We start from the raw sequence: 26135 nt of genomic DNA, 5'->3' as shown, positions 1-26135 counted from the left end.
ATCCTTTATTCTTGTCACGCAGACTAAAGGAGAGCGCGTCCCAAATTACAACAGCGAAGATCTGACGTCAAATCCAACATGAAGATCATCAAGATCGAGGCTCTGTGACCCGGTTAATAATCGCCCCCGGTGCTGCTGATCAGCAGAGTGTTGATGTAATTTGTCCTTCTTCTTCTGGTTTATGCGTTGCTTATGAAATGTTATGTAGTGGTTGCGTTTTTCACCCACTATCACACTGAAATTCTGTAACTTTTGGCAACTTTGTCATTACAGTATTTAAGAATATATATATACTGGAGCTGGCAACTTTTTTCCGTTTTCCCCCATAATTATTATTTTTATTATTACTCAAGAAACATTTAATTAACAGTACTGGTAATTACCAAAGTCATTGTTTTTGTTTCTGTCGTGGTTAATCCACCAGTATGCGCTCTTTCACTAAAATTATAATCTTAAAGCTAAAATATTATTATTATTGTTGTTATGAAAAACAGAAAAAACGAGTAGAGCCCGTTATTATTTTTTGATTAAGATTTCAAATTACACTACATGTTACATCCCTGAACAGAAAAAAAGATGTTTCAGTGGTTGAATGTTGTGCTTGATTAATTTCAGACTTCTCCAGAAGTCAAATTTGGGAATAAAAATGTGAATTCAGTTTATTATTTGCCTAATACACAATAACAACAATATAATTTGTTTTAGTTTTAAACAAGTAAAAGAATTAGAAATGTTTGTGCTTTCTTGTTTTACGACAGGTGGTCTACTAAATTGTTGAACACTTCACAAATCCAAGCAATCCAGACACAAACAGACAAAAAAGAAGGGAAAAGCAAAACAATTCACACAAAAAACTGAAGACCAAAGAGCCCTGTACTCTTTATTTCACCTAAAATGGTTCAATAAAGTGACACTTTTAGCATTCATGTTGTTTCATACTTTAATACATTATATTGTCTAATGTTATGTCTATCTGGATAGACATAACATGGATAGATGGATGGATAGATAGATGCTGATTTTCTTTTTTTGTGTTTAATTTTGGTTCTTGCCTTTCTGACTTTATGTTAGAAAATATAAAGTAGCAGCAGGGACACGTGGACACCGACCCTCGAGGGCTGGAGTCACTGGATCACGTAAGCCTGACTTAAGCCAATATAATTCTGAGTAACTTTCTAACATTTGGCAGGCTTTTTAACTTTTTCGTACTGTGTTTAATGTATATTTTCAGTAAATTTCCTACAGGTATTCTGTCCTCATAAGTACATAAATGCTACACACGTTCATATGTAGTATCAATGACTCCAATGCAGAGTGGGAATCATCAGCAGAGCAGCGTTTCACCCAACATTTTGAACAAAAAGCTGTAATCGTTTCTGCTGCATTCCTTAAAACAATCTGTGTTGATTTCATGGTGTCTGATCTTTGAGCAGCAGATAAATAATCGCATTAAGACATTAAAACTTTAATGTGTTCTCAGGCAATAATGGAGCCATGTCAAAGTTCAGGCTTGGCTGCACGCACTGGCTGCATGTCAAGGCGAACATTTTGCCATTTTGTGGTCACACTTACTTATTTGAGTGGAATTTTTTTTCCCTTTGATGCTTCTCAGGCCAGTATAGTTACACAGAAGTCATTATACACAGTGAGGAGAGAAACTAGAATAGATCCATGGAGATTTGTCAAGATCCACACAAACTGGCTGCAGGACTCCAGTGGTTTTGGGGGAAGGGAGCTTTTTCAGGAAGGGGGTAATTTTCTGGGGTTCAGTGGACAGATCAGGGTGTGGATCATCAGAAAGCCACTGGTTGAAGAAATTCTTGCAGATTCCAAACATGCATGAGAAAGAGGTTGTCTGTCAGAAGTAGAGAGATTTTATTTGAAAAAGGATTAAAAGAGGGTAAGAATTTGGCTACGGGCAAAACAAAAAGAAAGACAAAACGAACTTGCCATGCAGAATACCTGAACTTTAGAAGCAAGGTTAGTTATATTCTTAATGTAAAGCACCACCAAAAACAAAGCATCAGGAACAAGTCAGAGTGGGAGGTAAAGGAGGAAGACGCTGAAATTCAGAGATGAACTGGGATGGTGCATGGCACAGAAAGCGAGCAGATACCCAACGATTAAATAGAACCCATGAATCAATTTACCGTGAATGAAACAGATGATAGAGGAAAGACGGCAACAGCTCACAGTGAGAAGCAACAGGAAGTTGAGCTGGGCAAGTGGCAGCAGAACAACGGGGAATCCACAAAAACAATAATAAAGTTAAAAGGCCCATGCCACAGACTGTGAAGTGAGGATGTTATGACACACAGCTGAACAATACAGCACGCAATCACCGATGAGAACAGACGATCAAAAGAGGCAGTTAACAGGGTGTGACAAAAATGGGATGAGTTGTGTCACATTCAAGGTCTGCTGGGTTTTTGGTGCATATGCTAAATCCAAAAAAACAAAGAAAGTCTGATCATTGTCCGGTATTTTTGGTACCTGGTACCACACAAAACAGGAACATCATCACGTAGAAGATCTCAGTGGATTCGTTTTTACTCATTTACTTTTTCTCTTTTTCATCCCCTTTTTCTTTTTGTTTTGGAAAGCACAGCCTGTCCTGTTATGATCAGACACAAATAAAATAAATAGATGGAGTAAATCTTTCAGCCCCATTATGTTCTAGTTCTGATACCTGCATGTAATATAATATTTGTCCATATCTTTCATTGTCTTTAACATAATTAGTTTATTAACTTTGCCTGTAACCCATATTGAACAGTTTATATCTTATTGTAAGTTTTAAAAAAAGAGCACAGGGCTTACCCTGCTCCTTCTTCTGATCCTCTACATCAGGGGTGACAAATATAAGGCCCGGGGACCACAATCAGCACACCATAGATGACAATCTGGTCCACTGGGCAGCTTTGGAAAATACATTTTGGACTTTTATAGTTTTTTCTTCTAATAAAGACATCAGATGACATTTTTTTGTTCTGTAAAAATTGCTTTGTTTTGTTTTTAAGTAGATTAAGTAGATCCACATTATTAAAACAAACAAACAGAAGATTTCTGTTTTATAATTACAGGACAGTCTGGACAGTGAGCTAGCAGAATCTTTCTATTGTTTTGCACATTAATTTCTTACAATTTAAACCCAAAGAGCTGTGTCTACAGAATTCTCTAATTTACTCGTTTTCTTTATCATGTAGAAAAACTGAGACGTACTGTTGAATATGCACTTTTTTTCTCATTTAAAGATACCTCAGAGATTAAATGTGTAGTTAAACTTCTTTACATGGACAGAAAGAGAAGTTTCACTGGTCTGGCACACCCAAGATCAAAGCGGGCTGTATGTGGTCCAGCCTGGCTTCACATGAACGTCTGAGAGACCAGTGCTGTCTCCTTTTGTTTTTCTTCTGTCTCTCTGTAAGCGTCTGTCTCAGCAGTAACCAGAAGGCCCTCATGCAAAGGACCTACGCACAATAAATATGTTTAAAAAGAGATGAGACATAGTTTACTTTAACTCTGTGGAAGCAAAATGCTGATGGTCAGAATAATATGAGGAGATATTCTTTATACGTAGGAAATGAGAATTGAGTTTGTCAAATTATTGCTTAACTAATTATCCATACTTGTGTACATGTATTGCATTTATCTGGCCATCAAATAAACATAAAACAGTTTAACAAAGGTGTAAAATACAGTTGCATCTATATTCCTAAAATTAATAAACACATATAAACCATTTGGGGGGAAGCAGAAATCTAGGTGAACCAAAAGAAAAAGAACCATTTTCAGGCAGTTTCAGGTTTGTGAGACATAATTGAGAAACTGGAAACATGAAAGCCTCAGAGTTATTCCAACACATGTCAAAACACTAAAACTTGACCATCTTCAGGAGCACAATGGATAACTACAGTCTTATTTTATTAAATAGCCTTGCACGTATTTAAACCACGCTGTGTTTTCAGATTGCAGGTTGCCAAGCTAAATATCAGGTTTAGTGACTGCTTTGATATTTAGTTGGAAAGTTTCAAAGTATTTGGCTATGAATTTTAGCTCCCAAAAATTAGATGAACGTGTTCATGTTCATGTCCAAACTCCGAATGTAGTCCAGAACTATCAGTGTGCTGCCATAGGCCACAAGGCAGCCGGTCTCCGGTCTAGCTTCAGGCACAGCAGGCAGGACCAGATGAGTAAGATGAACATTAGCCAACTGATGTATGTGACGCTCCAGGCCTGAAGAGATGGGAAATGTTAAAAAAAAAAAATGCTGCAGCTCTGCTGGGGATGAGTGACTAATGAAGAATAAACATAAACAATAGCCTGGAAAATGTTTGGACAGCAGGAATAGCACAAGTAAAAAAATATAATAAAACAGTTATTTCCAAATTTTAGATTAAATTGATTTAAGACAAAATGGAAACAGACTGCCTTTTTATATGCCAGTTTCTATCATTCAAGGCTACAACACACCCAAAGAAACAGATGAGATGTAGGGTTAGTAATGTGTAAATTTGAAGGAATAACACATCAACTTAATCGCATTAAAGTTGTCTGTATGTAAAAGAGCCGTTAAGTTCATTTTAAAGTAACTATTCAAACAATGCTGCTTTCTGGGTTTGAATCCAGTCTGGGGCCATTTCTGTGTGGAGTTTACATGCGAGAGAACACAGAGCTTGATCAAGGCAGTTTCAGCTACATGGCTGTAAACAGCCTCGCTCCTGACTCACAGCTCACAAATGATGGGGCCAACGCCAAGGGCTCTGCAGTGTTACACAATCGGTCTGGAAAACTGCATTATTGTTATTATAAGTTAATGGAGCTACTGAAAAGTAACTGACGTATATTAACTTTAGTGTTACTTTAAATCTATGCATAAGGAAAGCCATCACTAGTCTGAGCAAAACAAGATAAACCTAACAGAGGCAGCAAAGAACATTAGGAGGGACCGAATCAACACTCTGGTTCATCCCTGAAAAGAATAAATGTCTTGTCCAACTCAGGACAAGGATGGACAGGATGTCTTGTCCAAACACTTAAAGGCCTGAAAGACCTCAAACGAAAATGTGGATGACAGAATTATTTCCATGGTTGACAAAAACTGTTTCTGAACATCAAACCAACACAGGAGAATCATTTTCCAACTTTACAGTCGAGAGACATCTTGGCTCCAGGCCGAGCAGAGCTCAGATCTCAGGGGAATAAACACAGCATTTGGTGATGTTTCCAAGATTTTTAGATTTCAGTTAGTCTTTTACTAGAAATGATTTCCAAGTATTAAAAACTTATATTTAAAGTTATATTGACATATATCCTGTCAATAATGGATATATCACCATATTGTAAAGTTTTGAGCCTCTGAAAAAGGGGGGCTGCATTTAAAGATGGAAAAACCCCAAACAAACACACAAACAAAAAATAAATGGCGCCCTCTTCTGGACCAGACCGCAACAGATGGCCAAATAGACAACAAACATGAAGATCTCTGGGATGCCATTTCCTGCATATGCACTCACTCAGTCTGGAGGAGAAAAAAGAAAAAGAAAAGAGGACCGACATGTTGATAGAAAGCAGACGCCTGGTTCCACAAAATAGAAATAAATGCCAAAACTGTGATTTGGAGCAATCTTGGAGGGTAGTATCACAACCAAATGATTGAAATTGGGATGAGACTAATAACAATGAAGTCTAATAGGAAACAGTTTTTTCTGAGGAATCGAGGGACTTGTTAGAGTTACTTTGGCCCGTAAATGAAGGTCCTGTCCTGTGGTTGATGCTCACAGGTCCCTCATTATCTCTGACTTTTGGAGAGAAAATGTGGGTAAACACACAAATTGTCTGATGTTTGTTCAAGAAGACTGAAACTGTATGAGAACAGAAATCACGGCAGTAATTATTGCAACCAGTTTGTTTATGTATTCAGCTTGTATGAGCAGCAACACCCTCTCTAATAAACTGAGGCTTTAAACATATTGCTGATAGCAAGGGAGTTAAATTATATTCCACTATAAAGGCCACAAGAGAGGCAGTGTTGTTTTCTGTTTTTAACTAAACTCTGAAAAACATGTTTACTCCTTCAAAATTGCATCCTTTGTTTCTAACGAGGTGGCACAATTAGCCCCATTTCTCCTCTTCCATCTAGTTTAAAAAGTAAACAAATAAAAGAAGACATTGTTCCGATTTTGTGAGGTCTGTTAAAAATTCACCTGACATTTAATAAACACATCACATTAGTCCATTTGTGGTCTACAAACCTTTGTTTTTCATTAAAACCTTAAAAAAAAACTTCTTAAAAAAATCATCCAACCTTTTTTATATGAGTTTAGTCACTAAAGTGTTGCACACTTCATGCTGGGCTCTATGTGTAATTACACAGTTTAAAACAAACACAACACACTGGCCATTCTGTGGTTCAGTCATGCAGAATCAGTGAAAAACCATGAATACAGACCACAGCAAATATGCCCACATATAAATCTTTGGTATTTGTAAACAGCTTGCAAAGGTCAGCCCTGACTAAAGTGAAGGAGCAGTCTGAGTGAAAAGTCTTACAAAACCTCTTTTGACTCCTGTATACCTGACTTATGATCAATAAAGGCAGTAAAATACAGTTATAAGCATTGTACATACCAGCCACTTTATTATGTTTAACTGAAAATTTAAGTAAACATCTATCTAAATGTGTTTTTGCACTTTAGACGATGTGCACATGTCTAAGCTTTCATATTCAAAAACCTTCATTTCACCAGCCAAAAGCATCTGATTCACCAAAACTGGAAAGCAAAATCTGGGTTACATAAAATCCGTACTTGATCATTGGGGGAGAGGTCATTTAGAAGCAACCAGAGAACTGTGACTCATGAAGATCACTGAGGTTGCCAAACGTTGAACGTGTTGTCAAAATATAACGGCCCACGGTATCATTATTGTTTATCTTATATATATGCAGAGTTGTTATTAATTTCTCCCATTAGAGAGCTGTACAGAAACAGATATTATTTGGCAACAAAATTGACCTTCAATAATAATAATTGTGTCATAGTCTTTAAAAAACAAACAGCAGCTGGTTAAACAAATAGCACTGCCCACATCTGATTGGCTCAAAAACTGATATGGGGCCCATCCCTGCCCAAGCACACCCACCTGGGGCTCACATGGGATAGGTGTGTGTTTGCTTTGCCAGAACAGAACCACTCCACGATTCACCCACACGTACCTGCTGTGGGCACGCATGGGTATATTTGTTGGCACACCGTACAGTGAACTATTACAGAGAAGATGAAATCATAGAAAATGTTTTATTACATCGTCTGAAATATGAGCCTGGAATAAGACGACTGATTCTAAACTAAATTGGATTTTATTGATACACTGCAAGAGAAGTCAAAATGTGCAAGGACATATTCCATTTTCTCAGTATGACTAAGTTTGTAGTTTTGTTTACATGTTTGATTACTAAGACAAAGATTCCTGGTTCGAGCTTGGGAGAAGGCATACATTTTTTGGAGGTTGTCTGGACTGTATGGGTGTACCTCACATGGGCCCCAAGAGGGCATGTCTGCTGGGCTGGTGTAAATGTGTCTTTGGTGCATGATGTAAATTCTCAGTGGATGACTCAGGGTGGTCACAATGAAACAGGCAGGCACGCAGATGTCCTAACAAATCCTCACACTCCCTGTGTCTGATGATAAAATTAACATCACATGGACTCTAGCAGATTCACAGACACAGAAAGTATAATCAGGGCTACAACATGCTCACAGTTAAAGTTCGTGGCCACAAAGCTGTGGATGTGGAAGTAATCTGATAGGTGTTGTGAAGCAGGAAGAAGGACAGCAGTAAACACCCTGTGTGGCCTCAAACAGAAGAGGAGCTACAGTGACTTCAACATCATTCAGCTTACGGATTCCCACAAGTTCTTTCTGCCATTGTAATTATTAAAGAAAGTGAGGGTGACTGGGACAGCACCTAAAGACGATTTTCAGTGGATCACAATACATATCCTGGCCAAGAGCTGGTAACATTTCTATTGAGCAAAGCAAATTTTCACTGACAGGTCAAATAAACATTCTGGTGGACCACAAGACCTCCAAGTCTTTAACTTATCGTCTAAGTTTCTGAACCTGATTCTGTTCTTCAGCTTCAGTGTCTGTTGGTGTTCACAGTTAAGGACTTGGCTGTTGGAGGCCATGAACATGAAGGCGTTGACTGTGAAGAATACAGCTGTCAGTGGATGACTGATCCTGGGAGGATGGAAGAGATCGGGCAGGGGAGCTGCCACAGCTGTTCAACACATGGCCACTTTATGGTGCACCTACAGGTATTTGGGATAATTTCAGGAGCTGTTATGGTCAAAATTCTCAGCAGCAGGTTTCCCACTAATTATGAAAATGAAAATTTTCATCCTCAAGGGAAGGTGAATGAAGCGGGATCCGGCTCTGGTTCTTTGATTAATAAACAACAGCAATGTCTTACTGTAATGTTTTAACAAATAGTTTTACTTATCTGCACAGTTTGGTTCTTCACTGGGCAACATCTCCATCTCATTAAATTTAATCACAACAGTTTTACTACAGTGGGGTAATATCCTGGCCTCAGGTCGCTGAGAGCTAATTGTATCAAATGTGTGCAACACCACAACACAATGGCCTTAATAAATGCTGAAGTATAAATGATGTGTGCCGATTTCCCAGAATGGCATGAATTTAGCCAGTTCTAGATCCACACTGGTACTGAGGCTCGGCGTGGGACATTGCAGCTGGTTTCACTCCATACAGGCTCCAAAGCTAACCCGGTCAAACCATAACACATAGACAAGAGAGAAAAAAGGACCATTTTTGATAACAGCTAACTATTACCTTGCTGAAAGGGAAAGTGAGAAAGTTGCTCTTTCCAGGCCATAATACAACAATCTGTGTGCGTCTTTGCTATTCATTAATCCATCCAATTTGAAGGTGGAGGTGACCTTTAACCTTTCTGCTGTTTTGGTTTAGAAAAGAGCTTAACTATCATTTTTTGACAGCTATTTAGAATCCATTCATCCTCTGAAGAAATATGAATCACGGTGGACCTCTGCGGTTTATGAGGAGTGACTGAGGTGACTGTTCTCCTTACGGGTGATGAATGTGGGATTTAAGCCTCGCTTTTATGCACTTCATCCACCACAAAACACTAAACAGCACACTTCCCAGACCTCTAATAATACAGGCTTCTGCAGGAGACCACATGTAGTGTTTAATAATACATAAACCTATTTTGTCTGAGGGAGCGACGTCCAGTCCGAGATTCGTCTCTGCTCGTCTCCAGCTGAAATAGCATTAACAAAGTAAAGGAGGAAGAGAAAGAGAGGAGAAAGTGGACCACTTACAGTCTCATCAATACTTAAAGAGACTTCTAGTAAAGCTGAACGCTCATGAAGCTGATAGCTGCTGATTTCAAGAGTCATACATCAGGTATAATGATGAACAGAATATTTATAATGAATACATTAATATTCTATCAATAATGGATACATGACCATATTGTAAAAACTGTTTTTGTTTTTTTGGATACTTTTTTATAATTATGGTTACAGACTCTCATCACCTCATTGAACTTAAACACTGATAATTCATTTTCTTACAACCAGCTGAATACTTTGTCATTCGCTGCAGTCAGCAAAACATTCCTCTAAAGTATTTCTTTTTCAATCTTACTGTAGATATTAGACTTACAACACATTGTAAGTATTTTATGAATAAAACTCACAAATGCTACTCTTTTAAAATTATTCGGGATAGATTTAGAAGGCAATCGACATAAATCCCCTGCTTTGTTGTGATGGTTTGTTTCATTTTTATCTTTTTGTCTTTCTTTCTCATTTTTTCTGCAGCAGTTAAATCCATTCATTAGCTTTACTACTCGTCTAATTCAGGATCCCAGGGCGAGGGGAAAGGATGAACCTTATCTCAGCTACAACAGGGCAAAAGACTCTGGACAGGCCGCAGTCTGTTGCAGCGCTCCATTAAATCTGTGATGTTAATTTAACACAAATGTTTGACATGAATAATTCATTCGGTGTGTTTTGCTTTAAAAAGCTGCAGAGCAGCACCCGAGCATTCATGCGCTCAGAGACAACTTGTTTTTTTTACTCTCAGATGTCGTAACTGTAGTATCAGTGGAGGTGAACAAAATCTAAGCTGTTGCTCTCATAAGACCAACAAGCATACTAACAGTACGTGCTGCATTCTTAAATCAGTACTGACTGAATCGGTTCCTTAGGGGAGTCTTTCAGCCTTCTTACATAGGTTCACATAAATATTTTATATTCTGGGGGATTTATCAGGTTTATGTTTTAGCTTGTAGGCTTCTAGCAGAAGATGAGTGGAGTAAACAAAAATCTTCTAAAGACAGATGTTCCAAATCCACGTTAATCTCAAGGAAACTCAGCTCTCCTGCAGAAGGGGTGGTTTGTTTTACAGAGAACAATGCAGTTCAAACTGGAGGCTTTTGGGAAACAGTCAATATCTGCAAGGAAATGCACAAAACCAATGAAAGTGCACAGCTTCAAACAGAATGGGATTGTAGAGTTTACCTTGCAGTGTTGTGCTTGTAGGCTCTGGGAAGAGTGGGATCAGCAGGAGATGGATGAGGTAGAAGAAAAGCAGGGAGGGGAGGAAGACAGGACCAAAGACATGCTGTGAAAAATGACAGAGATTATTAACTAACTAGAAAGCGAAAATTTCTGAAGAAATTTTAAGTGTGCCTAAAATAAATATTTATGCACTTTTCATTCACTTTTTGTTTTTTGTTATTTTTACACAGTGTTCTGAATGATTAACAATGGTCTACAGCCAATCTTGTGTATTATTATACAAACTTTGGTTGTAAGATTCAGATAACTATTTAATAAAAGCTAAATATTTTATATGAGAGTAAGAAAGAAAAGTATATCTTTGTCTCATACTCTCATCAGACAATACATGAACCTCTCAATAAACAAAATATATGCTCGGCTTAAATGACAAACCGCTATTTTACACAGTGGAACACTTATTTTTAAACAAAACCAATGCAGTTCGCCACTGACAGTGCTTACCTTTGCACATCACAGTAAACACTGAACCAAGATGGCGCCCACGCGAACAAGAAATCTGAACTACGGTGTCCTGCAGAGGACAAATGGTCAAAATTGCTAAAATTTACAACATATATGCAGCTCAACAGCGACACCTTGTGACTTATTCCAGTCACTACCTTAAATATACATAACGTCTTACCTGACATTCAGTTCACCGGACACTCATACCGAATCACCAGCCCATATAAATGAAAAATAAGTCCAGCAGTCAACCAAGAGTCATCACGAAAGACTAGGGGTGACAGGAGAGCGTGAGCGGGCCTGGGTGTCAGCCAGCCCAGCCTGGGTGTCAGCCAGCCCGACCTGGGTGGCAGCCAAGCCGCGCTAGCCAGCTAGCCGGCTAGCTGCCATGCGGCGGTGAAACGAGAGCGTGAGCCGGCCTGGGTATCAGTCAGCCCGGCCTGGGTGTCAGCCAAGCCGCCCTAGCCAGCTAGCCGACTAGCTGCCATGCGGCGCTAGCAGTAACATCGTGAGAGATATGGGACTTCTTGATAAAATATGGGACTTCTTGATAAAACGAGCAGATATTTGAAGTTTACACCCCTACATTATCGCCTGAAAATAGGGGAGGCTGTCATAAAGTTCAACATCAGTAACTTAGCGCGCACAGCTGTATAGAAACTCCGTGGTGCTAGCTAGCACGCAGTACAGTTATTGTAACTGTCAGCACAACGAAAATAAACTACACCTAAACTCGGTTTATATCTGACCCAAATAGAGTGCAGTTAATAACGTCTTACCTGAAATTCAGTTCACCAGCCGCCTGCTTCTCCTGCATTGGGTTCCCCTTATCCACGATTGAGCTCCGCGTTAGCCACCACCGGTCGATCGGTGGCCGCCTCGCATGTTTCTTTCCCCGCATACGAGGGGAAGAGACATATACCGGTGGCTAACGCGGAGCTAGCTAGCCACCGGTATATGAACAACTCAGTTATTTTTTCCACATCGACCAGCATCATCGGCCCATATAAACGAAAAATAAGTCCAGCTAATACAAAGACTGTTTGCGGAGCGATCGGGGGTGAAAGGAGTTAGAGACGCCTCACTGAAAGCCAAGCCTGGGTGCTTTTGAGCGAAGCGGCGCTAGCTAGCCGAGCTAGCTAGCCGGCTAGCCGGCCGGCCGAACTAGCTAGCCGGCTCGCAGCAACATCGTGAGAAATCTGTTGCTAATATGGGATGTTTTGACAAAACGAGCAGATATTTGACGTTTACACACCTACATTCTCACCTGAAAACCGGTCGATCGGCGGCCGCCTCGCATGTTTCTTTCCCCACATATGAGGGGAAAGAGACACATACCGGTGGCTAGCTAGCTCCGCGTTAGCCACCACCAAACAACTCAGTTAGTTTTTCCTCATCGACCAGCATCATCGGCCCATATAAACGAAAAATAAGTCCAGCTAAGACAAAGACTGTTTGCGGAGCTATCGGGGATGAAAGGAGTTAGAGACGCCTCACTGAAAGCCAAGCCTGGGTGCTTTTGAGTGAAGCGGCGCAACATCGTGAAAAATCTGTTGCCAATATGGGATGTTTTGACAAAACGAGCAGATATTTGACGTTTACACACCCACATTCTCACCTGAAAATATCTTAAAAGTTTACTTTGTGACCTAGAAACACAAATAAGAGGAATATATTAAACCAAGTGGCAGCCGCCATTGTTTGACTGGTAGAGGCGTGCTTTGAATTGTGGGATATGCAGTTTTCCACCAAGCGTACACCCTTGCCGTTACCGTAACTATTCAATGCTTCGTGCAACCTTAAGAATTCCAATGGTTCCTGAAAGCACCGACGCTGTGCGCGCCGTTGATATTGTCGTCATTATGGTAATCCAAATACGGGGACATACCACTAGAGTGAGCCAACACACCACAAATTAAGTGAGTGAGCAAACACACCACAAAGTAAGTTAAGTTTCACTTTCGTTCGTTCCCATTCATTCCAATGGGCAAAAACTTGCATTAAAATATTCATATTTAAAAAACTATAGAAGTAATAAACACCAAAAGGCATAGCAACTCATTCCTGATCCAGCCGCACAAAATGATATAACATATATGAAGCTTGTGTCAAAACTGTGGGATGAGTTACGGTCCAAAATTTCAGGCGGAAAAAGAATAATAATAACTAGAAAGCGAAAATTTCTGAAGAAATTTTAAGTGTGCCTATGCCGCCGCTAATCAGTATAGTTTGCCATTCAAACGGCTACAGAGAGCAAAACTCAGCAGAGCAGCCATTCTCCACCATGAACTATGGTAAAACCAAACACCGCTCGCGCCTCACAGATGACAGCTTACGGTTTTGTGTAAAGATGAGGTGACTTCGTACAGCCCCAATTTGTAGACGCTGTGCGCAGAGGTTCATAAGCAGACCCGACAATGTTTGCATGAACACACTTTGAAGCATTACGTTATGGACCACTTTTCACACATAGTTGCTGTACCCACACAGCCGGCTGTAGCTTTTCATCTCATAGCCCAACACATACACACAAAAAAAAAAAAAAAAAAAAAAAAAAAAAAAGCAGAGAGAGCACAGACTTTACACCTGAGAGGCGTGATTGCAGATGCCGCTGAGGTGGGTCCACCTCCCCTGCAGCGGCACTGCAGACCACGCCCTGCCACACACATCAAACACGTAAAATAAATATTTATGCACTTTTCATTCACTTTTTGTTTTTTGTTATTTTTACACAGTGTTCTGAATGATTAACAATGGTCTACAGCCAATCTTGTGTATTATTATACAAACTTTGGTTGTAAGATTCAGATAACTATTTAATAAAAGCTAAATATTTTATATGAGAGTAAGAAAGAAAAGTATATCTTTGTCTCATACTCTCATCAGACAATACATGAACCTCTCAATAAACAAAATATTTGCTCGGCTTAAATGACAAACCGCTATTTTACACAGTGGAACACTTATTTTTAAACAAAACCAATGCAGTTCGCCACTGACAGTGCTTACCTTTGCACATCACAGTAAACACTGAACCAAGATGGCGCCCACGCGAACGAGAAATCTGAACTACGGTGTCCTGCAGAGGACAAATGGTCAAAATTGCTAAAATTTACAACATATATGCAGCTCAACAGCGACACCTTGTGACTTATTCCAGTCACTACCTTACATATACATAACGTCTTACCTGACATTCAGTTCACCGGACACTCATACTGAATCACCAGCCCATATAAATGAAAAATAACACGACAGCGTGAGCGGGCCTGGGTGTCAGCCAGCCCAGCCTGGGTGTCAGCCAGCCCGACCTGGGTGGCAGCCAAGCCGCGCTAGCCAGCTAGCCGGCTAGCTGCCATGCGGCGGTGAAACGTGAGCGTGAGCCGGCCTGGGTATCAGTCAGCCCGGCCTAGGTGTCAGCCAAGCCGCCCTAGCCAGCTAGCTGCCATGCGGCGCTAGCAGTAACATCGTGAGAGATATGGGACTTCTTGATAAAATATGGGACTTCTTGATAAAACGAGCAGATATTTGAAGTTTACACCCCTACATTCTCGCCTGAAAATAGGGGAGGCTGTCATAAAGTTCAACATCAGTAACTTAGCGCGCACAGCTGTATAGAAACTCCGTCGTGCTAGCTAGCACGCAGTACAGTTATTGTAACTGTCAGCACAACGAAAATAAACTACACCTAAACTCGGTTTATATCTGACCCAAATAGAGTGCAGTTAATAACGTCTTACCTGAAATTCAGTTCACCAGCCGCCTGCTTCTCCTGCATTGGGTTTCCCTTATCCACGATTGAGCTCCGCGTTAGCCACCACCGGTCGATCGGTGTTTCTTTCCCCGCATACGAGGGGAAGAGACATATACCGGTGGCTAACGCGGAGCTAGCTAGCCACCGGTATATGAACAACTCAGTTATTTTTTTCCACATCGACCAGCATCATCGGCCCATATAAACGAAAAATAAGTCCAGCTAAGACAAAGACTGTTTGCGGAGCGATCGGGGGTGAAAGGAGTTAGAGACGCCTCACTGAAAGCCAAGCCTGGGTGCTTTTGAGCGAAGCGGCGCTAGCTAGCCGGCTAGCAGCAACATCGTGAGAAATCTGTTGCTAATATGGGATGTTTTGACAAAACGAGCAGATATTTGACGTTTACACACCTACATTCTCACCTGAAAATATCTTAAAAGTTTACTTTGTGACCTAGAAACACAAATAAGAGGAATATATTAAACCAAGTGGCAGCCGCCATTGTTTGACTGGTAGAGGCGTGCTTTGAATTGTGGGATATGCAGTTTTCCACCAAGCGTACACCATTGCCGTTACCGTAACTATTCAATGCTTCGTGCAACCTTAAGAATTCCAATGGTTCCTGAAAGCACCAACGCTGTGCGCGCCGTTCGTATTGTTGTCATTATGGTAATCCAAATACGGGGACATACCACTAGAGTGAGCCAACACACCACAAATTAAGTGAGTGAGCAAACACACCACAAAGTAAGTAAAGTTTCACTTTCGTTCGTTCCCATTCATTTGAATGGGCAAAAACTTGCATTAAAATATTCATATTTAAAAAACTATAGAAGTAATAAACACCAAAAGTCATAGCAACTCATTCCAGCTCCAGCCGCACACAATGATATATCATATGTGAACCTTGTCTCAAAACTGTGGGGCGAGTTAAGGTCCAAAATTTCAGGCGGAAAAAGAATAATAATAACTAGAAAGCGAAAATTTCTGAAGAAATTTTAAGTGTGCCTATGCCGCCGCTAATCAGTATAGTTTGCCATTCAAACGGCTACAGAGAGCAAAACTCACCGGAGCAGCCATTCTCCACCATGAACTATGGTAAAACCAAACACCGCTCGCGCCTCACAGATGACAGCTTACAGTTTTGTGTAAAGATGAGGTGACTTCGTACAGCCCCAATTTGTAGACGCTGTGCGCAGAGGTTCATAAGCAGACCCGACAATGTTTGCATGAACACACTTTGAAGCATTACGTTATGGACCACTTTTCACACATAGTTGCTGTACCCACACAGCCGGCTGTAGCTTTTCATCTCATAGCCCGACACATACACAAAAAAAAAAGCAGAGAGCACAGACTTTACACCTGAGAGGCGTGATTGCAGATGCCGCTGAGGTGGGTCCACCTCCCCTGCAGCGGCACTGCAGACCACGCCCTGCCACACACATCAAACACGTAAAATAAATATTTATGCACTTTTCATTCACTTTTTGTTTTTTGTTATTTTTACACAGTGTTCTGAATGATTAACAATGGTCTACAGCCAATCTTGTGTATTATTATACAAACTTTGGTTGTAAGATTCAGATAACTATTTAATAAAAGCTAAATATTTTATATGAGAGTAAGAAAGAAAAGTATATCTTTGTCTCATACTCTCATCAGACAATACATGAACCTCTCAATAAACAAAATATTTGCTCGGCTTAAATGACAAACCGCTATTTTACACAGTGGAACACTTATTTTTAAACAAAACCAATGCAGTTCGCCACTGACAGTGCTCACCTTTGCACATCACAGTAAACACTGAACCAAGATGGCGCCCACGCGAACGAGAAATCTGAACTACGGTGTCCTGCAGAGGACAAATGGTCAAAATTGCTAAAATTTACAACATATATGCAGCTCAACAGCGACACCTTGTGACTTATTCCAGTCACTACCTTACATATACATAACGTCTTACCTGACATTCAGTTCACCGGACACTCATACTGAATCACCAGCCCATATAAATGAAAAATAAGTCCAGCAGCCAACCAAGAGTCATCACGAAAGACTAGGGGTGACACGACAGCGTGAGCGGGCCTGGGTGTCAGCCAGCCCAGCCTGGGTGTCAGCCAGCCCGACCTGGGTGGCAGCCAAGCCGCGCTAGCCAGCTAGCCGCCATGCGGCGGTGAAACGAGAGCGTGAGCCGGCCTGGGTATCAGTCAGCCCGGCCTAGGTGTCAGCCAAGCCGCCCTAGCCAGCTAGCTGCCATGCGGCGCTAGCAGTAACATCGTGAGAGATATGGGACTTCTTGATAAAATATGGGACTTCTTGATAAAACGAGCAGATATTTGAAGTTTACACCCCTACATTCTCGCCTGAAAATAGGGGAGGCTGTCATAAAGTTCAAAATCAGTAACTTAGCGCGCACAGCTGTATAGAAACTCCGTCGTGCTAGCTAGCACGCAGTACAGTTATTGTAACTGTCAGCACAACGAAAATAAACTACACCTAAACTCGGTTTATATCTGACCCAAATAGAGTGCAGTTAATAACGTCTTACCTGAAATTCAGTTCACCAGCCGCCTGCTTCTCCTGCATTGGGTTTCCCTTATCCACGATTGAGCTCCGCGTTAGCCACCACCGGTCGATCGGTGTTTCTTTCCCCGCATACGAGGGGAAGAGACATATACCGGTGGCTAACGCGGAGCTAGCTAGCCACCGGTATATGAACAACTCAGTTATTTTTTCCACATCGACCAGCATCATCGGCCCATATAAACGAAAAATAAGTCCAGCTAAGACAAAGACTGTTTGCGGAGCGATCGGGGGTGAAAGGAGTTAGAGACGCCTCACTGAAAGCCAAGCCTGGGTGCTTTTGAGCGAAGCGGCGCTAGCTAGCCGAGCTAGCTAGCCGGCTGGCCAAACTAGCTAGCCGGCTAGCAGCAACATCGTGAGAAATCTGTTGCTAATATGGGATGTTTTGACAAAACGAGCAGATATTTGACGTTTACACACCTACATTCTCACCTGAAAACCGGTCGATCGGCGGCCGCCTCACATGTTTCTTTCCCCACATATGAGGGGAAAGAGACACATACCGGTGGCTAGCTAGCTCCGCGTTAGCCACCACCAAACAACTCAGTTAGTTTTTCCTCATCGACCAGCATCATCGGCCCATATAAACGAAAAATAAGTCCAGTGTGAAACAGTCGCTTGGCGAGCGATCGGGTGGTTTAGCGAGTGTCAGCCTCTTAAGTTTAAGACAAGCCCGGCTGCTTTTTAAGCGACGCGGCGCTAGCTACCCAGCTAGCGTCAGTACACAGGAACTACTTCCGGTAGTTATACAAAATAAAAGCGTCCACAGGGACACAGCGGCCGCCTCGCATTACTCCCGACATACCACTAGAGTGAGCCAGCACACCACAAATGAAGTTTTCTTGTTCTCCATTCATTTCAATGGGAAAAAACTTGCATTAAAATATTCATATTTAAAAAACTATAGAAGTAATAAACACCAAAAGTCATAGCAACTCATTCCAGCTCCAGCCGCACACAATGATATATCATATGTGAACCTTGTCTCAAAACTGTGGGGCGAGTTAAGGTCCAAAATTTCAGGCGGAAAAAGAATAATAATAATAATAATAATAATAAATCCGAGCAATAGTAATAAGTGTGCCTTCGCATAGGCACACTTAATAATAAATCCGAGCAATAGTAATAAGTGTGCCTTCGCATAGGCACACTTAATAATAATAAATCCGAGCAATAGTAATAAGTGTGCCTTCGCATAGGCACACTTAATAATAAATCCGAGCAATAGTAATAAGTGTGCCTTCGCATAGGCACACTTAATAAATCCGAGCAATAGTAATAAGTGTGCCTTCGCATAGGCACACTTAATGATTAAATGGAGAGAGGTGTATAAACACACAGAGGGTGAAAAAAGGTGAGTGAAAAAGAAACATTCAGTGCATCATGGGAATCCCCCAGCAGCCTAACCTGATCCAGCACTTACTATATGCTTGATCAAAAAGGGCAGTTTTAGAATAGAACAGAATAGCCCTTTATTGTCAATGTACATGTGCAATGGAATTATATGCTCCATGCCAACTGTGCAGGAGTAAAATATATATATACATAAACCTAATCTTAAAAGTAGAGTGGGTGTCTGTTTCCTGACTCCAAACTGGGGGCTGGTTCCAAAGAAGAAGGGCCAAAAAGCTGCAGGCTCTGCTTCTTCTTTTAAATATCCTATGAACCACAAGTAAACCAGCAGTTTTAGCTCAAAGTGCTCTAACGCAGTGTGTGACAAAGTGGGTGAGAACACCATTTGTCCATATTCTTAGTTAACATTCTTGTTTTGATTTAGCCATATCTCATATGTATTCTGTAATAGGCAAACATGTACTATCCCAGGTTTGTTTATGTTTTGCACTTTCACAGACTATGTAATGTAACATCTTGGTTTAAATCAATTCTGACAAGTTTGTTAAGTTAACATGTTATTTATTTCACATGTTAATTTGTGTAGTTTGAACTCACCTCACCTACCTGTGTTCCAGGATAAAAAAAAGGGAAAATGTCGCTTCACTTCCTGTATTTATAGTTACCTGGTTAGTCTGAGGTCACAGCAAGAGACCAGCTGAAGAAGGGGGAAAATCTTTGTAATTGAATAAAGTTGATTTTAGAGTATGTTTAGAGTTTTTATTGCTAGGAAAGAGTAACAGTATAGGATTGCGTAGGGAAATGTTTGTTTTACCTACATAATGGAATAGTCCAGGGGTGAGATTGTTTGGTTAAGTGGACGATTTAAGCAGAAGGATGCAGGTGTTTGAAGAGAAAGGACCAGGTCAGTGTAGCGGTGTGTCGATGTGACCTTAATTTCTGTTGATTTAAATTCAGTTATGTTTATTTGAACTGAGTTAACTATGGAGTTGTTTCTTATTTATTTTTGTAAATATTGTTTCACCAAAGATGGTGATTAAATCACTCGCTACACTGGACAGCATCTGTCTCCTGCCATTCTTTGGCCGATTAGGTCAAGTCTTACCACACAGTGATACAGGGCTATGAGGTAGGATGAAAAGGTGAGACCTGATTATTCAAGACCTTGTATGTGATTAAAAGGATTTTAAACTTGATTATGGATTTAACAGTGAGCCAATGAAGTCAGTATGGGCAAATAATTTGCTCTCTTTCTAGTTTCTTTCATTTAAATGTTCCTGCTGGCTCATAGTAGTAAAACATCAAACATTACTCTAACTAAACTTCAAACTCACAAACCTCATTATCTGTTCATCTGGCCCGCATCACTAAAACAGCCGGTGCTAAAATCATTCAATGAACCGGCTTTTGTTTTGAAGAACAGTAAAGACCTGATAGTCCTCGGATGTTAAAAGGGACAGCCTGCGGTTATATCTGCGTGCATGCTGTAAAATACCTCACTAAGCATAGTTTTAGATCACAAGTGCAGATTTCATTTTTGCAAGAACCTAAAAATTTTTCAGGGATTATAAAATATCATCATTTTTAGAATGAAATGCCACAAAAAAATCACTGAATGCAGCAGTGCAAGAGCCAGATGCCCTTAAAATACAGGAGCATGAAGTGTCTGATTTCAAATAAGCATTAAAATAAAGTTTAATTATCACAACCACAGAAGACGATGAATTCTGAGTTTTCTAAGGCATGCAAAACATGCAACTTTCCAATGTTTATTTTGTACAAGTGCACCGGTCTAAGCAAAGGAATTTGCAACAGAGAGATCCACACATGAGTTTCAGTTCACTGAGCTGCGATGGGCTTCTGTGAAGGAGGAGAAATAGATTAGCCGATGTTACCAGTGTCAAATTGGAGATTTGTGAGTTAATGTTATCTTAGGATTCTTACTTGGATTTCCTTACAAAGCAGGGAGCAAAGATGGTAACGCCACTGAATTTACTCACAAGAAAGCAAAATCACATTTCCCAGGAACAGACCAACTTGGTCCTTAAGTATTTGCAGGTAATGGACCGATGAGGAACACGTGGCTCCGCTGACAAACAGTCCAAGGCGGGACCTCGGACCTCCACCTCCACCTCCACCTGAGAGCAAAGGAAAGTTACTGTAGGAGATGAAAGAGAAAAGACAGAGAAAACTTCCTGACATTGTTGCAGTTGCAATTGCAATTTTGTTTCATGCATCTTTTACTAGAATTAAATGAGTCAAAGGAAAGAATTGGACTCAGTTTTCTTCAGTTCAGTGTGGCAGTAAAATAAAGACATTTAAAATAGTTTCTTAGTTTCAATTCACTTAGTGTTTTAACAGTAAATAATGGACAACTAGTGATAATTAATGGACTCATTTTTAAAAGTAGAACTTTTTACAAAACTATGCAGCTGCTATATATATGTATATACTTCCAAAATCCATTAATTGATGTATTGATCTGTGATGTTCATACTGCTAGTCTTCCTGATCCTTTGTCTTTGCTGTATGACCCACCATCTGAAGAAGTTTAGACAGGGAATAAAAATAAACTGGTCTTGTTTTAATACAGTTACTGCAAAAGTGCACATACATGGTTGAATCCAGCTTCTGCCTCTTCCAGTTAAAACAACAGAAAAACTCTTTTACTACAACACAACAAAAGTGACAATCTATACGGCACAGCATCGTGATATTTTGCATTTGATTACATGCATTGCATGTGTCATCCGTGATGCTGATTCTACACGTTTTAGGTACACTTGTTCAATTGCTTTGCTAATGCAAATCAACCAATCACATTGCAGCGGGTCACTGCGTTTAGACATGGAGACGTGGTCAAGGCGATCTGCCTAAGTTTAAACTGAGGATCAGAATGAGGAAGAAAGGTGATTTAAGTGAATATGAACGTGGCGGTGTCATTGTTGGTGTGAGACCTGTTACCATCCTGCCTTGTTTGTTGAGTCATTTGCTGGTATTTCTAGTTTAGGTTGTCTTGTTTGCTATATGGTCTTCTTTTATGTCCTTCTTTCATCTCTGTGCACTTTCCTCAGGGTCTTCCAGTTTAGTCAGTCTCGTCTTCATGTTGTTTTGTCAGTCTGTCTCCCCAGCCATGTCCCTTGCTCTCTGTCTGTCTTTCTTCTGTTCTACTGTACAAGTTTACATGTCCTTGTTTGGGTCTCAGTCTGCGTGCCACTTCCTGTTTCATTTTGATGATCCCTTGTCTCATGTGCATTCTGTTCAGTTTGTTTCCCCTGTCTCATCATGTTTAATTTGTGCCTGCTGTGCTCCCGTGTGTTTCCAGTTTCCTTATCACTCAGTTGCCCCTTGTCCCAGTCTCTGCTCACCTTTCCTTATGTCTTCCAGGTTTCATGGTTATTTTGTATTTTCCCAGTTTAGGTTACTTGTTGGTTTCTCCTTTTTTTGTACATTTGTGTTCAGCCAAAATAAATGGCTCGCCTTTTGTAATTAAGTATCTGTTTTCCTGTGCCGTCTGCGCTTGGGTCCTTGTCTTGCCACACACGATATGCAGCCGCAGATCCTGACAGCAAATTTCGAAGATAAACCATATTAATTTTGGAACCAACCTTGTGTCTACTAGGTCTATTTATTGACTATACCACACAGAGCCTTTCTTTTCCTTCCTGCAGCTATCAGCTATAAGGAATGTGTGATGTCATCATTTCATAAACTTTTCTAAAAAGGTAATTGAAGCTGATCCTGTCCATCCATCATGACCACAGTGTACACACCTTAAGAATGTTGCCTTCAGCAGGATAATACGTCATGCCACAAAATCGAATAATTTCAAACTGGTTTCTTGAACATGGAAATTAATTCACTGTTCTCAAATGATCTCCACAGTCAGTTCTCAATGCAGCCAATGAGCATGACTCACATCATGGATGTGCAGCCAACAAAACGTGCAGCAGCTGTGTGACACGATCATGTCAATATTAACCAAAATCTCTGAGAAATGTTTCCAGCACCTTGTTGAATCTGTGCAATTAAGGATTAAAGCAGCTCTGAAGACTCCAACCCTTTACTAGCAAGGTGTACCTAATAACGTGCCCACTGAATGCATGTTCCCTTCTTTCTACGTTACATTTCTTCCATTTTGACAGTTACTCGTGTGTGCAGCTGTAGTGAACGCTCAGCTGCACTTTGAAAAAGAAATGCTCAATGTGCAACGCATTGAACCTTGAAGCATTTAATTTTATCCTCTGAATTGTATTATTAATTCATACTGTTAAAATGTCTTCCCACAAATTAATGGACAAAATGCATAGACTCACAACTGCTGTGAGAAATTAAAGGGGTCTGTGCTGTCAGATGATCCATTATAGTATTACTGAATGAGGCCTATTGATTAAAAGCCTGCTCTTAGCAAAGCTGGAAAAGCAAGTTTCTGAAGTCAAAGAAATTGGTCATTCTTCAATAGCAAGATCAGTCAATTGATTTCAGCTCAACAGAGCAAGCACTTTAGTTACAGGAGACAAAGCTGAAGGCAAAGCGACCAACAAACAAGAAGCAACTGGAGCTGCATGTAGCATCAGATGAAATCCACAGGTTCTAGAGGATTTTCATTTAGTATTTTAAATTATAATCTGCACGAGAAAGAAGTAAATCAAGCACTAACTTCTAATAAGAGACCAACAGATTCTTCCTTCTCACAGAACGACTTTTGTTAACAGAGTAACAAATTCAGTAAACAGACCAAAACACAGCTGACTGCAACACAGAGCAGTGAAACAGCTGAAGACGTGCAGCTCAAACAATGTCATTGTAATGTAAATGATAATGAATAACAATCACACTGTCAGAAGCCGAACAGTTCAATAACAACACTGATGATTCATTAATAGCCACTGAGTATGAAAACTAACAACCAATACTGTGAAAGCTGCTATAGCACAGTTAATGAAAGCCATAAATGTTTAATTCAGAATAAAGGGATTACTAGGAAAATAGTAAACTCTAAGTTTGTTGTTCTGTCTGTAATTACAAATAACTAAAAATAAGAAGTACATACCAGTTCATTTTCACCATCAGACGTTTGTACCTGAAACACAGACACCATGCCTTTGGTGTGACTCTGCAGTCACTGCTGCCGGCTGTGTTTCCTTCATTAACTCCAATAAACGCTGACAGGTGGAGGACAGCGCTGACGGCTCTGTTAATAAATATGAAAGCTGCTCTTAATGTCCTGAACAAATATACTGGAACTGCGCTCTAATATATATGAGGCTTTGAATTAATGTCACAGCTTATTTATCAGTGTAGGAAGGCGGGAAAACACAAACGAGAGTACAGTTATTATTTAAAATCACATTTAAAGTACAAGGACAGAACAAGATGGGATTGATAATAATATGTATAAACATTTATACATATTAATTACCCACTCTTACTTTGCGCACTGTCAATAACACAAAAGGCCAACAAAGATGTAAAAAAAAAAAAAAGTGGGTATTAGAGGGAAAACTCACCAGCTGCAGTAACCAGAAGACCAGCCCGCACACCACTTCAGAGGCCATGGGTCTGGGCAGGCCGTGATGAATCCAGGTAAAAGACACCGAGAACTGTCTCTCTAAGGGTTCTGTTGCATCCCAAACTCATGCGCTCCCAGCTGGCTGCTCCAGACAGACACATCGGCTCTCCGCTGGTGACACCTGGACTCCGATTATTCCACAGTGGGACACTGCGCATTCACCAAGGTTCGCCCCACCAGCTCCATCGCCAGAAAACAGTATCACCATGGTAGTTTAGTGGCTCAGATGCTGTAAAATCATGTTGACCCTGCACAAGCTGAGCGCGACTCAGATGCGCAAACAGCTGCGCTGGCACGGAGCGTAAAAAAACCGGACAAAGGAGCCAATAAGTCCTCAAGTCCAATTAAACCCAGTTTCAATACTAAACCACATTAACGAGGAACTATAACTAGGTTATTACATGGTCTCATTGCAGTTTTTGAGTTTCGTTAAAAGCAAGCAAGGGGGGTTGAGGCCTAAAAGTCCCTCTATTCTTTTGGTTACATTTGACTGACTGGTCGCCAACAGGAGGCTCCAGGACAAGCCTGGGATTGACTTCGGATTCAGCCAATCAGAAGTGCGACTGGTTGCTGAGCCAGCTTCCTGCGATAATTGGAAGCAAAACGTGGGGCGTGCAATATAAACAGCTGCTTTAATCTTATAATTGTATAATTGTATAGTTTGCTATTTAATCACCATCATCAAATTTATAAACACCAAACAAGCAGGACCCCCAAGACGAAGATTTTATGAATTTCAAGAGGAGACTTTTCCTTATGACCTGATACCTTTTGGTACAGCTATATCAGAGAGAAACAGCGACGCCTACCGGTGCAGTATAACCACTCCAGTCTAATCCAGTTGACCACAAAAACAGGCCTTGGCTGTTTCTGCTTGCAGGAAAATTAATTTTGCCAAAATGTTTTCAGTTCTCGGGCAAATTCTAAACAATGTAAGAAAACATCTTCTCTAGTAACACGTAATTTAATTGTTGAGCAGGTAAACAAACATGATCTACAGCTCAGTTCAGAGCCCCAGGATGCTTTTTTAAATTTCCAAATATTCAAACAAAAATGCCACTGATCATTCATTAAAGTTAAGGAAAGTTTCTTCATGGTTCAGAGGTTGCTCAGTAGAGGATGATGAAAAGCGTACTGGTCAATGTGCATGAAGTGGACTGTTACAACGGGTCAGAATTACCCCGTCAAAACATAATAAATGTTACCTTTTTATAAAGGAGGAAAACACATGGAGTCTTTTTTATATTTTTACACTGGCGAACTGGTCAACTTAAATTTTTGTTTTTGGTCATAGAGTTATTATTTTAATACACTGTTTGAAATTTAAATTGTAACTGAATGTTGAGTAATTTGACATATAAAAATTACTTTTATATTTTTTTATTTCTTTTGTCATTTGTGGAAACACTTGTTTATTTTCAGGGAAACATTCAGCCTAAAATTCACCATTTGTCAGCATCTCCAAAGGTCAGGAATTAACTTTTTATATCTCATTTCTTAAATATGTGCAGAAACCGAAATGTTGAAAGTCAGACTTCTCTCAGTGATTCAGTGTGGGAGGATACGCAGATGGATAAACTGTTGTTCATCAGGAAAAATGCTCTGACATTTAACATTTCTGTTTGTGTGCAGAATAAATAACTGTGGTAATTCGTTAGCAGATTTTGTAATATTCTTTTTTATCATCAACAATTTTTATTTATTTCATTTTAAACTTCAATAACAGAACTTAAGGATAAATACATAAATAAATAGTTTAAAAAACAAACAAACAACAAAAAAAACAAAA

General features: G+C 40.2%; 1 long non-coding RNA gene across 3 annotated transcripts; it reads right to left on the bottom strand.

Moving 5' to 3' along the window:
* Nucleotides 1-10577: 10577 nt before the first annotated feature.
* Nucleotides 10578-24820, bottom strand: LOC146647776 (uncharacterized). Of its 3 annotated transcripts, XR_014908557.1 has the most exons (4): nucleotides 24285-24820; nucleotides 23828-23968; nucleotides 18726-20912; nucleotides 10578-10702 (listed from the first exon to the last, which is right to left on the bottom strand). It is a non-coding gene; the product is annotated as an uncharacterized LOC146647776 (long non-coding RNA). The 3 variants fall into 3 exon arrangements; XR_014908558.1 differs by lacking the exon at nucleotides 10578-10702 and having other exon boundaries at nucleotides 18661-20932; XR_014908556.1 differs by lacking the exon at nucleotides 10578-10702 and having other exon boundaries at nucleotides 18661-20912.
* Between the last annotated feature and the right edge of the window lie 1315 nt (nucleotides 24821-26135).

This window comes from Rhamphochromis longiceps, linkage group LG18 (assembly GCF_057381845.1).
Source record: "Rhamphochromis longiceps isolate RC_006_pf linkage group LG18, R_longiceps_female_GT1.1, whole genome shotgun sequence".
NCBI lineage: Eukaryota > Metazoa > Chordata > Actinopteri > Cichliformes > Cichlidae > Rhamphochromis > Rhamphochromis longiceps.
Note: the sequence above shows the minus strand (reverse complement) of the source record. Positions and strands in the feature narration are given on the sequence as shown.